The following is a 10,904-nucleotide window of genomic DNA, read 5'->3' on the forward strand; positions in this document are numbered from 1 at the left end:
GTACCCCTCATCCCTATTCTGGCATGCATGGCACTCCTCACCTCCCAATCTTGGTATGCATGGTCCCCTCATCCCCCAATCCTGGTATGCATGGTCTCCTCATCCCCCAATCCTGGTATGCATGGTCCCCTCACTCCCCAATCCTGGTCTGCACGGTCCCCTCATCCCCCAAATCCTGGTATGCATGGTCCCCTCATCCCCCAATCCTGGTATGTGTGGTACCTCCAAGATTTCTCTCGTGCTGCGCCAATTCTTTGGAATGCATTACCCAGGACAGTTTAATTAATTCCCAATACCCACAGTTTCAAGCGAACCCTAAAAACCCATTTCTTTAGACTGGCGCATCACCTCCACACACTATCTGTCCATCCCAGTTGTCCGTCCTAGTTTTCCCCCATCTTAAAATCTTCTTCAATTTCTGGTTCATACCAACCATGCACATAATAGCCTCGGTCAGGACTGCACACATACTGGCAGGCGACCAGTCCATGTATTATTAATCCTATAAAGTATATCAAGGCTGCATTATACAATATATGTACATTTTACCTTTTGTGTCTCCCCCATTTCCTCATAGACTGTAAGCTTGTGAGCAGGGCTCTCACTCCTTTCGATATGAGTTATGTTTATTCTGTATTGTTTGTTTGTATAAGTCCCCCCTAAAATTTGTAATGTGCTGCGGAATATGTTGGCGCTATAAAAATAAAAATAATTATTATTATTACCCCTCATCCTGGTATGAATGGTCCCTTTACCCCCATTCCTGGTATGTGTGGTACCCCTCACCCCGCAATCCTGGTATGCATGGTCCCCTCACCCCCCAATCCTGGTATGTGTGGTACCTCTCATCCTGGTATGCATGATCCCCTCATCCCACAATCCTGGTATGCATGGTCCCCTATGCATACCACGATCTTCGGCAGCATACACTCCTCTTACCTGTAACGGCTGGATGCGTGCTTCTGTCTGGAGCCATCTATCGAGGCTTCAGACAGAGACGCGCATCCCCGGTTATGTTATAGATTGCTTATTAGTCTCACTAGCCAGAAGCACATATTCTATTACAGATTGGTGGCCAGAGATAATGAATGCTATAGCTTAGAAATAACAAATCCTGGTGTTCATACAGGCATTTCTCATCTCCCGAGACCTCAATCTGCACAGACGCCGCCTCCAGCGGCCATGTTCCCGGAGAAATACAGTACTCTGAAACATGGTTCTCCAGATGATTATAGCAATAACACACATTTTTTTTATTTTAATGGAGAAAAAAAATTTTGAAGTTTGGAAAAATATATATTTTTTATTGTATTGCCATTTTCCAAGAAAAACAATGTTTTTCTGTCAATTGAGTTGTGCTAGTGCATGTTTTTCAGTGACCAGCTGACGGTTTTTATTAATACCAATTTGGGGTGAATACGATGTTTTGATCAGTTTTTAAAGCAATAACTACTGATAAGTAGTAACCGAAAAATGCAATTCTGGCATTCAGATTTTTTTTATTATTGCGGCCTTTACCAATCAGTTTAATTTTAGAATTTGAATTTTATGAAAGTAGTGTTACCGAATATGTTTTTTATTTATTTATTTATTTGTTTTTACAAATTTATAAAAAAAAAAAATTATAAAAGTATGAATCATCTCCCTTTCCCCAAAGGAGATGATTCATACTTTTATAATTTAGTTTTTTTTTTATAAATTTGTAAAAACAAATACATTTTTTATAAATTTGTAAAAACTTTTTTTTTTAGTTTTTTATCTTACCTTGCAGTCCCCTACTTGTCTGATTGCTTATACTATATCGCATATACTGTATGCTGTTTCTCAAATTCCAGTGCTTACGGCCCCCCACTGCTCATGTTTTCAGGATTTCCTTAGCATTACACAGGTGAGAGAACCCGTGTCTATATCTGATGCCTTGATAATGGTTTCATCACCTGTGCAATACTAAAAAATTATAGAAAACATGATCTGTTGGGAGGCCATGAGGACTGGAGTTTGGGAAACACTGCATTAAAGTGTCGGCCAAACCTGTCGATATTGAGGTGTGTGGCCCAAATTTGTCTCATGTATATGTGTTTTTTTTAGTCTTTTGATTCTTATGACAAACTTGCTAATGTCCAGACATGAGATTGATCTTTGTTGCATCCAGGCACAAACTCACCTTTGGCATTTAGTGCATCTCAAGTTAGATCCTATGTTCCACCTAAACTTCTGGCCAATGAATCAGATGTAACTGGTCATCCAGGTTTCAAAATAATAGCTAGACTAATATCTCGTTATTGCAGATAGTCCTAATGGTGACAGAATGTGAAGGACTATGCTTCTGCTTTCATTTTTTCACTTTTGCCAACCTTATGTTTAGTGCCTTCTGGACTTCTGAAGCCTTGTAGATGGACACCTCCATGGATTTTGTTACTTTTTCTAATGGATGTACAGTGAGTTGCTTGGTGGTCAGTGATATGGTGGTGGCAGTGGCAATCCATACATAAGCCAAATTAAAAGAGACTATCTCAGCCATGTAATATTATATTACATATTTATAGATAAATATTTTTGTTCTTTTGTCTACAAATCTTGACTTCATCGCCCAAAATTTCTGCAAACCCTTCATAACATCTTTGTTTCGCAGGCTATATATCAGAGGGTTCAGTATTGGTGTCACTGCCGTACACAGTATAGTGGCAATCTGTTCCATAGCATGGGAATATTTAGAAGGTGGGATCATGTACATAGAAGCTCCAGTTACATAGTAGAGAATGATGACGGCAAGGTGGGATGAACAGGTGGAGAAATCTTTTCTCTTTCCTTCTCTTGACTTAATTTTTTCAGATGACATTGATGATTTTGATGTAAGACGTCAAACTACACAAAAAGGGGCAAAGTCCAAACAATATTAATTCAAAATAGACAATAATGTAGAAAATGTCTTTACCGGCACATGACATATGAGTCAAAGTATTAGCTTCACAGAAAAAATGCTGAATGGTGTTGGACTTACAGAAGGACATCTTGGATACTGGAATAGTCATCAAAAATGAATTCAGACTCGCCAATATCCAAATAGTGAAGATAAACATAGTGCAGATTTTCTAATTTAATAAATGGTAGTAGTGTAAGGGGTTACACACGGCCACATATCGGTTATATGCCATAATAAATAACAGGATGTCCTCTGCACTAGCGGACAATAAGAAGAAAAATGTTTGCGTGAAACACTGCGTAAATGATATTGTGTTATTCCCAGTGAGGATCATGTCTAAAAGTTTAGGAATTGTAGAGGTCGTGGAGCAGATGTCTATATGACTCGCCCCCTGGGCCGTGGGGCACGCGGATCCGGGCGATAGGGAGATGCTGGGAGTAGTAGTGGCGGCCCGGTCCCGCGGCTCAGGGTGGTCAGACCAATGGTAGTCTGCTACGTGCTTCAGATAATGTCCGACTACGCCACCCGTGGATTGCGGTTATTAGGAACCGCCGCTTCAAGGCAGTCCGCTGGGGCCGATGACGTGTGCAGCTGGGATAGTGTGACTCCCCACGGGAAGAGTGTGGCCCCAGGGCAGTGTAGTGGATGGTGGGAGTGATGGTGGTGAGAGTCCCAGTACCGGTAGTGCTGGAGGCGCGAAGGAGCACACAGACAACAAGTTACAGTCCAGGGTCTTTACTCACAGTTCATTTGTTCCGGGTCACTTCTGTCAGCAGTGACCGCCCGAGCCGCGCTGCGTCCACCAGGTGTGGGGCTCGGTAAACTCCCAGGCAGTTCAGGAGCATGGCACAGGACCCCCTTTTATCCTTTCTCTGGCCTGCCTCACCAGTGACCCACTTTTGTCCAGCTGCCGCGGACTTGTGCGGTTAAACATGGACCCCGTCCTCTGCTGTCCTATATGGTGCCTTCCTAGCAGGTTTGATGAGGTGTCACACCAATAGATGATCGCGACGACCGGTCTTTGGCTGAGGGTTGTTTCTCCTCCACCAACTTGGGATCCGGTACCCTTAATCTGCCTGACCCTGCACCCTGGATTCTCGTGGGTTCTTAGGGTCCCTTCCACCTTCTTGTTCCTGAGCCCTTCTGTTTCTCTGTCTCTCCTTCTCTTTCTTTCCTGTTCTGTTCCTTTCTGTTCCTTTCTCTTGGAGCTGAGATGAGCCAGAATCTCAGCTCCCCTTCACCTCCTCCTCGGCCTCTCACTAGGCCCTTCTGGAGTAGAGCTCCTACAGAGCCTCTACTCCCTGTCTTCTCCTCTGGCTGAACGAACGAACCTAGATCTAAGATGGTGCCCACCTTTTATACCTCCCTCTGACCATGAGCCCAGGTGACCAGCAACCAATGGGCTCCTTCCTACGCTCAGGAACCAACCCCTATCAGCCCCTACAGGACTGGGTGTTCCACCCCTCCCTCCCCACTCCAGCAGGGACATGGTCGGTCGTGCCTGCACTTCTGTCTAGTGGGAGCACCGTTGAGCTGTCCCTCGGAAATGGGGTGTGTGTGCTGTATGCAGCTAACTGAGCCCTGGTCCACACTCCATCCTTACCTGGGAGTGGAATATCACACCTCTGGGCTGAGGTGCAATACCCCTGTAGCGGCCGAACCCTCGGGGCGCTACATATACAAGACAAGTTACAAAGGAATATGTATAACATGCAGGTGATCATTGACGTAAATGACAGTCAGAATCAGTATGTTCATCAATAACCCAATCAGGTAGATAAAGAGAAATATATTGAAAGGAAATAACTTGCTCTCACTCTGGCTGAAAAATGGTGTGATATAAAAGAAATCAGTAGAAGATTGATTCATCATGTCAGCCTACAAGACAGTGTAAAAATAATAAAAAAATATCAACATCGATTTTTTAAAATTTTTAGTGGCTTCATAGCAAAAGGGGTGAATACATATATACAGGTGCATCTCACTAAATTAGAATATCATCAAAAAGTTAATTTATTTCAGTTCTTCAATACAAAAAGTGAAACTCCTAAATTATATACAGTCATTACACACAGAGTGATCTATTTCACGTGTTTATTTCAGTTAATGTTGATGATTATGGCTTACAGCCAATGAAAACACAAAAGTCATTATCTCAGTAAATTTTAATAATTAACAAAAAACACCGAAGGCTTCCTAAGCATTTAAAAAGGTCCCTTAGTCTGTTTCAGTAGGCTCCACAATCATGGGGAAAACTGCTGACTTGACAGATATCCAGAAGTCAGTCATTAACACACGAAGTAAATGCAATGTACATTTTGCAATTCATTTGGAAATCAAGGTCCTAGAGTCTGGAGGAAGAGTGGAGAGGCCACAATCCAAGCTGCTTAAGGCCTAGTGTGAAACTTCCACAATCATTGATGGTTTAGTGAGCCATGTCATCTGCTGGTGTAGGACCAAAGTCAGCACAGCCATCTACCAGGAAATTTTAGGGCACTTCATGCTTCCCTCTGCCGACAAGCTTTCTGGAGATGGAAATGTCATTCTCCAGCAGGATTTGGCACCTATTCATACGGCCAAAAGTACCAATACCTGGTTTACAAACAACAGTATCACTGTGCTTGACTGGCCAGCAAACTCACCTGACCTTAACCCCATAGACAATCTATGGGGTATTGTCAAGAGGAAGATGAGGGACACCAAACCCAACAATACAGACGAGCTGAAGGCTGCTATCAAAGCCACCTGGGCTTCCATAACACCTCAGCAGTGCCACAGGTTGATCGCCTCCATGCCACGCCGCATTGATGCAGTGTTTAATGCAAAAGGAGCCCCGACCAAGTATTGAGGGCATTTACTGAAAATAACATTTGAAATAGATCACTCTGTTTGTAATGACTCTATATAATATAGGAGTTTCACTTTTTATATTGAAGTACTAAAATAAATTAACTTTTTGATGATATTCTAATTTAGTGAGATACACCTGTACTTGCCAATTTTTAGTTATTTGCCCCCATAAATTAAATATACAGTATATTAATAAAATGTTAACATTTTTCATGATTTTATGTTTTTTTAAGTAGCCTCCGCTTTATCTTTTAAGTCTACAAGTGTAAACTTTCCATCCCCAAAGATGATAATATTGTAACTAATCATAAAAAGCAATTATAAGAGCATAATAGCAAGATTACAAATAATCAATTTAATAGCAAAGTACATAAAATATAATAAGACATACAATATTATTTAATGACAGAAAAAAAAAATCTTTCCATTTGATCACATCTCTAAGCAGAAACATATAAGAAAAAAATATAACATAAGTATAAAAATAATGTGGGATTAAAATGTACAAAAACTATAACACTAATATCAAAAACAGAATGACCAATAATTTAAAGTTCAATAATAATAATAATAATAATAATCTTCATCTTTATTACAAAAAATGTCAAGAACAAAATGTTTTCTGACATTTTTTTTTCAATTTCATTACTTATCGTATGACTCTTGCTACTAAGCCTACGTTCCTATGATGAGCTTTCGGTGAATTTTTGAAATTGCTGATTTTCTGCAAATTAGGTTGTTTTTTTTTTCATTGCATTTTTGCATGGGTATTTTATTACTCAGATTTTTATCTTATTTGTTCAGGGGCGGTTTTTGCCCCTTTTCTTATGTTATATTTCAAATATAACTATTTTGCTTTGGGAAATTCCTGTTACTTAACTTTGATAAAACATTATTGATGTGCGGAATACATATATTTTTTATTGTGTTGCAGCTTAGGAATTGCAATAAAAACACATGCATTTTTTACATATGAATTTTCCTCATCACATTCAAATTTATAGGGAATTAAACATGCAAATTGTCTATTAGACACAATTTGCATATTTAATTTCCCAGAGGAGCATGCATGGCTTCTAAGTCTCCTCACTCTGATATGCCAGGCTTGGCTTGTCACTCGCCACAAGGAGAAATGTTGCCCCTTAGGCCCAAGTTTATGGGGAAAATTTGTAAATAAAACATATTTACGCAAGAGAAATTGACATGTTGCAGATTTCAAAATCGCACCACAGGTCAGTTCCCCCCAATGTAAAAGAAGCCCAGTGGACATGAGATGTCTATGACACCACTTTATTGAAATTACATAAATTCGGAATAGAAAAATACCCCAAATACTCATTGTGGGAAGTAAACTTAAGTGATTATAATTAAAAGAGTGTAACAATTAAAAAATAGGACATCACCGGAAGTCTGACATTGGTTACAATACATTTTGGTGACATGGGTGTACAATGCATTTGTAGAGTATTTTTTATGGTAACATCTTTTGTAGATTTCATGACTATTCTTTTGAAATCCGGAGCTTCTAAAATACAAGCCAAAGGTAGGTGCAGATGACCGTATTATCGATCTGAGTGCAATCAGATAAAACCTCGGATCGCACTCAAACCAATGTTAATCTATGGGACTGTGCACATGTCCAATATTTTCTTGGACAAGGACGGTCCGAGGAAAAAATTACTGCAAGCACCAATTTGATCCAATATTCAAATCGCACTCGGCCATGCAAGTCAATGATTGCGTGGAAAGAGTAGGACGGCACTTAGATGACATCTGCATGCAGTCTGATTTCTGCACACCAACAGAATGGAGAAGATGGAGAAGTTTTTTTCACCATCTTCTCATCCGAAAAAATTAGATCACACTATGATCACACTCTAATCAAACTCTGATCTGAGTATGATTAGCATAATTGACCCAATTTTCTCAAATAACAAAAAATACGCTCATGTGCACCTAGCTTAATAGTTATGAAAAAACATGCCAACCTTTTTCTCCAGACCTTTGTTTTTTTATAAAGGCATTAGACCTTACAATTGCAGAGTCAGGGCAGGCAATGAGATGACCTAGGGGTACTTAGGTCAAACTCAAAACACAGAGAGCCAAAATGAAAAAGTGAAAACCATTTCCGGTGGCTACCTCTTGAAGGTCATCAAGAGAATGCCAAGAGTGTGCAAAGCAGTCATCAAAGCAAAAGGTGGCTACTTTGAAGAACCTAGAATATAAGACATATGTTGAGTTGTTTCACTCTTTTTTGTTAAGTATAAAATTCCATGTGTTAATTCATAGTTTTGATGCCTTCAGTGTGAATGTACAATTTTCATAGCCATGAAAATACAGAAAAATCTTTAAATGAGAAGGTGTGTCCAAACTTTTGGTCTGTACTGTATTTACTTCTATTTAATATATATATACATTATCAATGAAGGCATCAAAACTATGTATTAACACATGTGGAATTATATACTTAACAAAAAAGTGTGAAACAACTGAAAATATGTCTTATATTCTTGGTTCTTCAAAGTAGCCACCTTTTGCTTTGATGACTGCTTTGCACGCTCTTGGCATTCTCTTGATGAGCTTCAAAAGGTAGTCACCGGAAATGGTTTTCACTTCACAGGTGTGCCCTGTCAGGTTTAATAAGTGGGATTTCTTGCCTTATAAATGGGGTTAGGACCATCAGTTGTGTTGTGCAGAAGTCTGGTGGATACACAGCTGATAGTCCTACTAAATAGACTGTTATAATTTGTATTATGGCATAAAAAAAGCAGCTAAGTAAAGAAAAAGGAGTGGCTATCATTACTTTAAGAAATGAAGGTCAGTCAAATTAGGAAAACTTTGAAAGTGTCCCCAAGTGCAGTTGCAAAAACCATCAAGCGCTACAAAGAAACTGTCTCACATGAGGACCGCCCCAGGAAAGGAAGACCAAGAGTCGCCTCTGCTTCTGAGGATGTCTATACGAGTCACCAGCCTCAGAAATCACAGGTTAACAGCAGCTCAGATTAGAGACCAGGTCAATGCCACACACAGTTCTAGCAGCTGACACATCTCTACAACAACTATTAAGAGGAGACTTTGTGCAGCAGGCCTTCATGGTAAAATAGCTGCTAGGAAACCACTGCTAAGGACAGGCAACAAGCAGAAGAGACTTGTTTGGGCTAAAGAACACAAGGAATGGACATTAGACCAGTGGAAATCTGTGCTTTGGTCTGATAAGTCCAAATATGAGATCTTTGGTTCCAACCACCGTGTCTTTGTGCGATGCAGAAAAGGTGAACGTATGGACTCTACATTCCTGGTTCCCACCATGAAGCATGGAGGAGAAGGTGTGATGGTGTGGGGGTGCTTTGCTGGTGACACTGTTGGGGATTTATTCAAAATTGAGGGTATGCTGAACCAGCATGGCTACCACAGCATCTTGCAGCGGCATGCTGTCCATCCGGTTTGCATTTAGTTGGACCATCATTTATTTTTCAACAGGACAATGACCCCAAACACACCTCCAGGCTGTGTAAGGGCTGTTTGACCAAGAAGGGGAATAATAGAGAGCTACGCCAGATGACCTGGCCTCCACAGTCACCAGACCTGAACCCAATCGAGATGGTTTGGGGTGAGCTGGACCGCAGAGTGAAGGCAAAAGGGCCAACAAGCGCTAAGCATTTCTCGGAACTCCTTCAAGATTGTTGGAAGATCATTTCCGGTGACTACCTCTTGAAGCTCATCAAGAGAATGCCAAGAGTGTGCAAAGCAGTCATCAAAGCAAAAGGTGGCTACTTTGAAGAACCTAGAATATAAGACATATGTTGAGTTGTTTCACTCTTTTTTGTTAAGTATAAAATTCCACGTGTTAATTCATAGTTTTGATGCCTTCAGTGTGAATGTACAATTTTCATAGTCAAGAAAATACAGAAAAATGTTTAAATGAGAAGGTGTGTCCAAACTTTTGGTCTGTACTGTATATGATATATACAATCATAATTTTATATATTTGCACAGTTTATGTTTGAAGCCACTTTAGGAAAAAAAAGTAAGAAAAAGACAAAACTTACCAATCAAAAAAATACAAAATGTTTGTAACTCTATGCAAAATACATGTAACTCATGACAAAGGACCTGAAACACTATTTTAAGAAGATGTGAGTGTCGGCTATTGTTTGGACTGTTGCTAACTCTACGCAATGATCATGTTAAGAATTTCCATTCCAAAGAATGGGAGAAGTAAACGTATATATCAACCTTGGTTCTTGCTAATTTGGCCACAGAATTTTAAATCCGTGTGTGTTTTTCTCCTTTACAGGACCACACTAGCAGTTACAGGGGCATAGCTGTTGTGGCAAGCACTCCGGCGAGGACTAACGAGGGAAAAGTTGCCAATGTTTGCATCCCTTCTGCTCATTGATGATTTTTTGGGGGGAGAGTAACAAAGATGAATATATTTTACCTTCTTTGAAAAAAAAAATAATGTCCTTCCGTAACATTGGTCACATATTAGGGAAAGAAATGAGAAATAAAGAGAATTTATACAATGTAAATCTCCACTGAAAGATTCCTTATTCTATACCTATAGGGAGTTGTGTTCTTGCAGGATTATACTTCAGGGAGTCATTTTTTTGTTTTCTTCCTGTGATAACTCACTCAAGGTTAGATAATTTTCATAAAATACCTTAAGGCTATCTGCCCACGATGTAGAAATGAAGCAGAAAATTTCTGCAGCGTTTCTGCATCTCCCTTGCAAGAAAGAAAGCATGCAGATTCTGCATGAGGTTTTTCCTGCAGAATACATGCGTATTCACATGCGTATTCACATGCGCTTATGCATGCATTTACGCATGCGGACTACAAGCACTTTCCAGGCGATAGAATCACTTGGAAAGTGCTTGACAACTAGGTCACACTATATAAATCCATGCAAACAGCATGGATTTATATAGTGTGACCGTAAAAAATAAAGCTATACTTACCGATCGCCTGCCCCGTGTGCTGCCGCATGTGTTGTCACGCTCCTTCCGGGTTGCCGGCATATCGCGAGACAGTCTGCGGTCACATGACCGCGACGTCATCTCAGGTCTTGGAAGATAAGCGCTGCAGGAGCCGCCAGACAGGTGAATATAAACTTTATTTATTATTTTTT

General features: G+C 40.2%; 1 pseudogene; it reads right to left on the reverse strand.

Annotated features, from left to right (window-relative positions):
* Positions 1-2,527: 2,527 nt before the first annotated feature.
* Positions 2,528-4,792, reverse strand: LOC141180598 (olfactory receptor-like protein OLF4; annotated as a pseudogene).
* Between the last annotated feature and the right edge of the window lie 6,112 nt (positions 4,793-10,904).

This window comes from Phyllobates terribilis, unplaced genomic scaffold (genome assembly GCF_046119375.1).
Source record: "Phyllobates terribilis strain yellow unplaced genomic scaffold, ASM4611937v1 Scaffold_33__1_contigs__length_13283291, whole genome shotgun sequence".
Classification (NCBI taxonomy): domain Eukaryota; kingdom Metazoa; phylum Chordata; class Amphibia; order Anura; family Dendrobatidae; genus Phyllobates; species Phyllobates terribilis.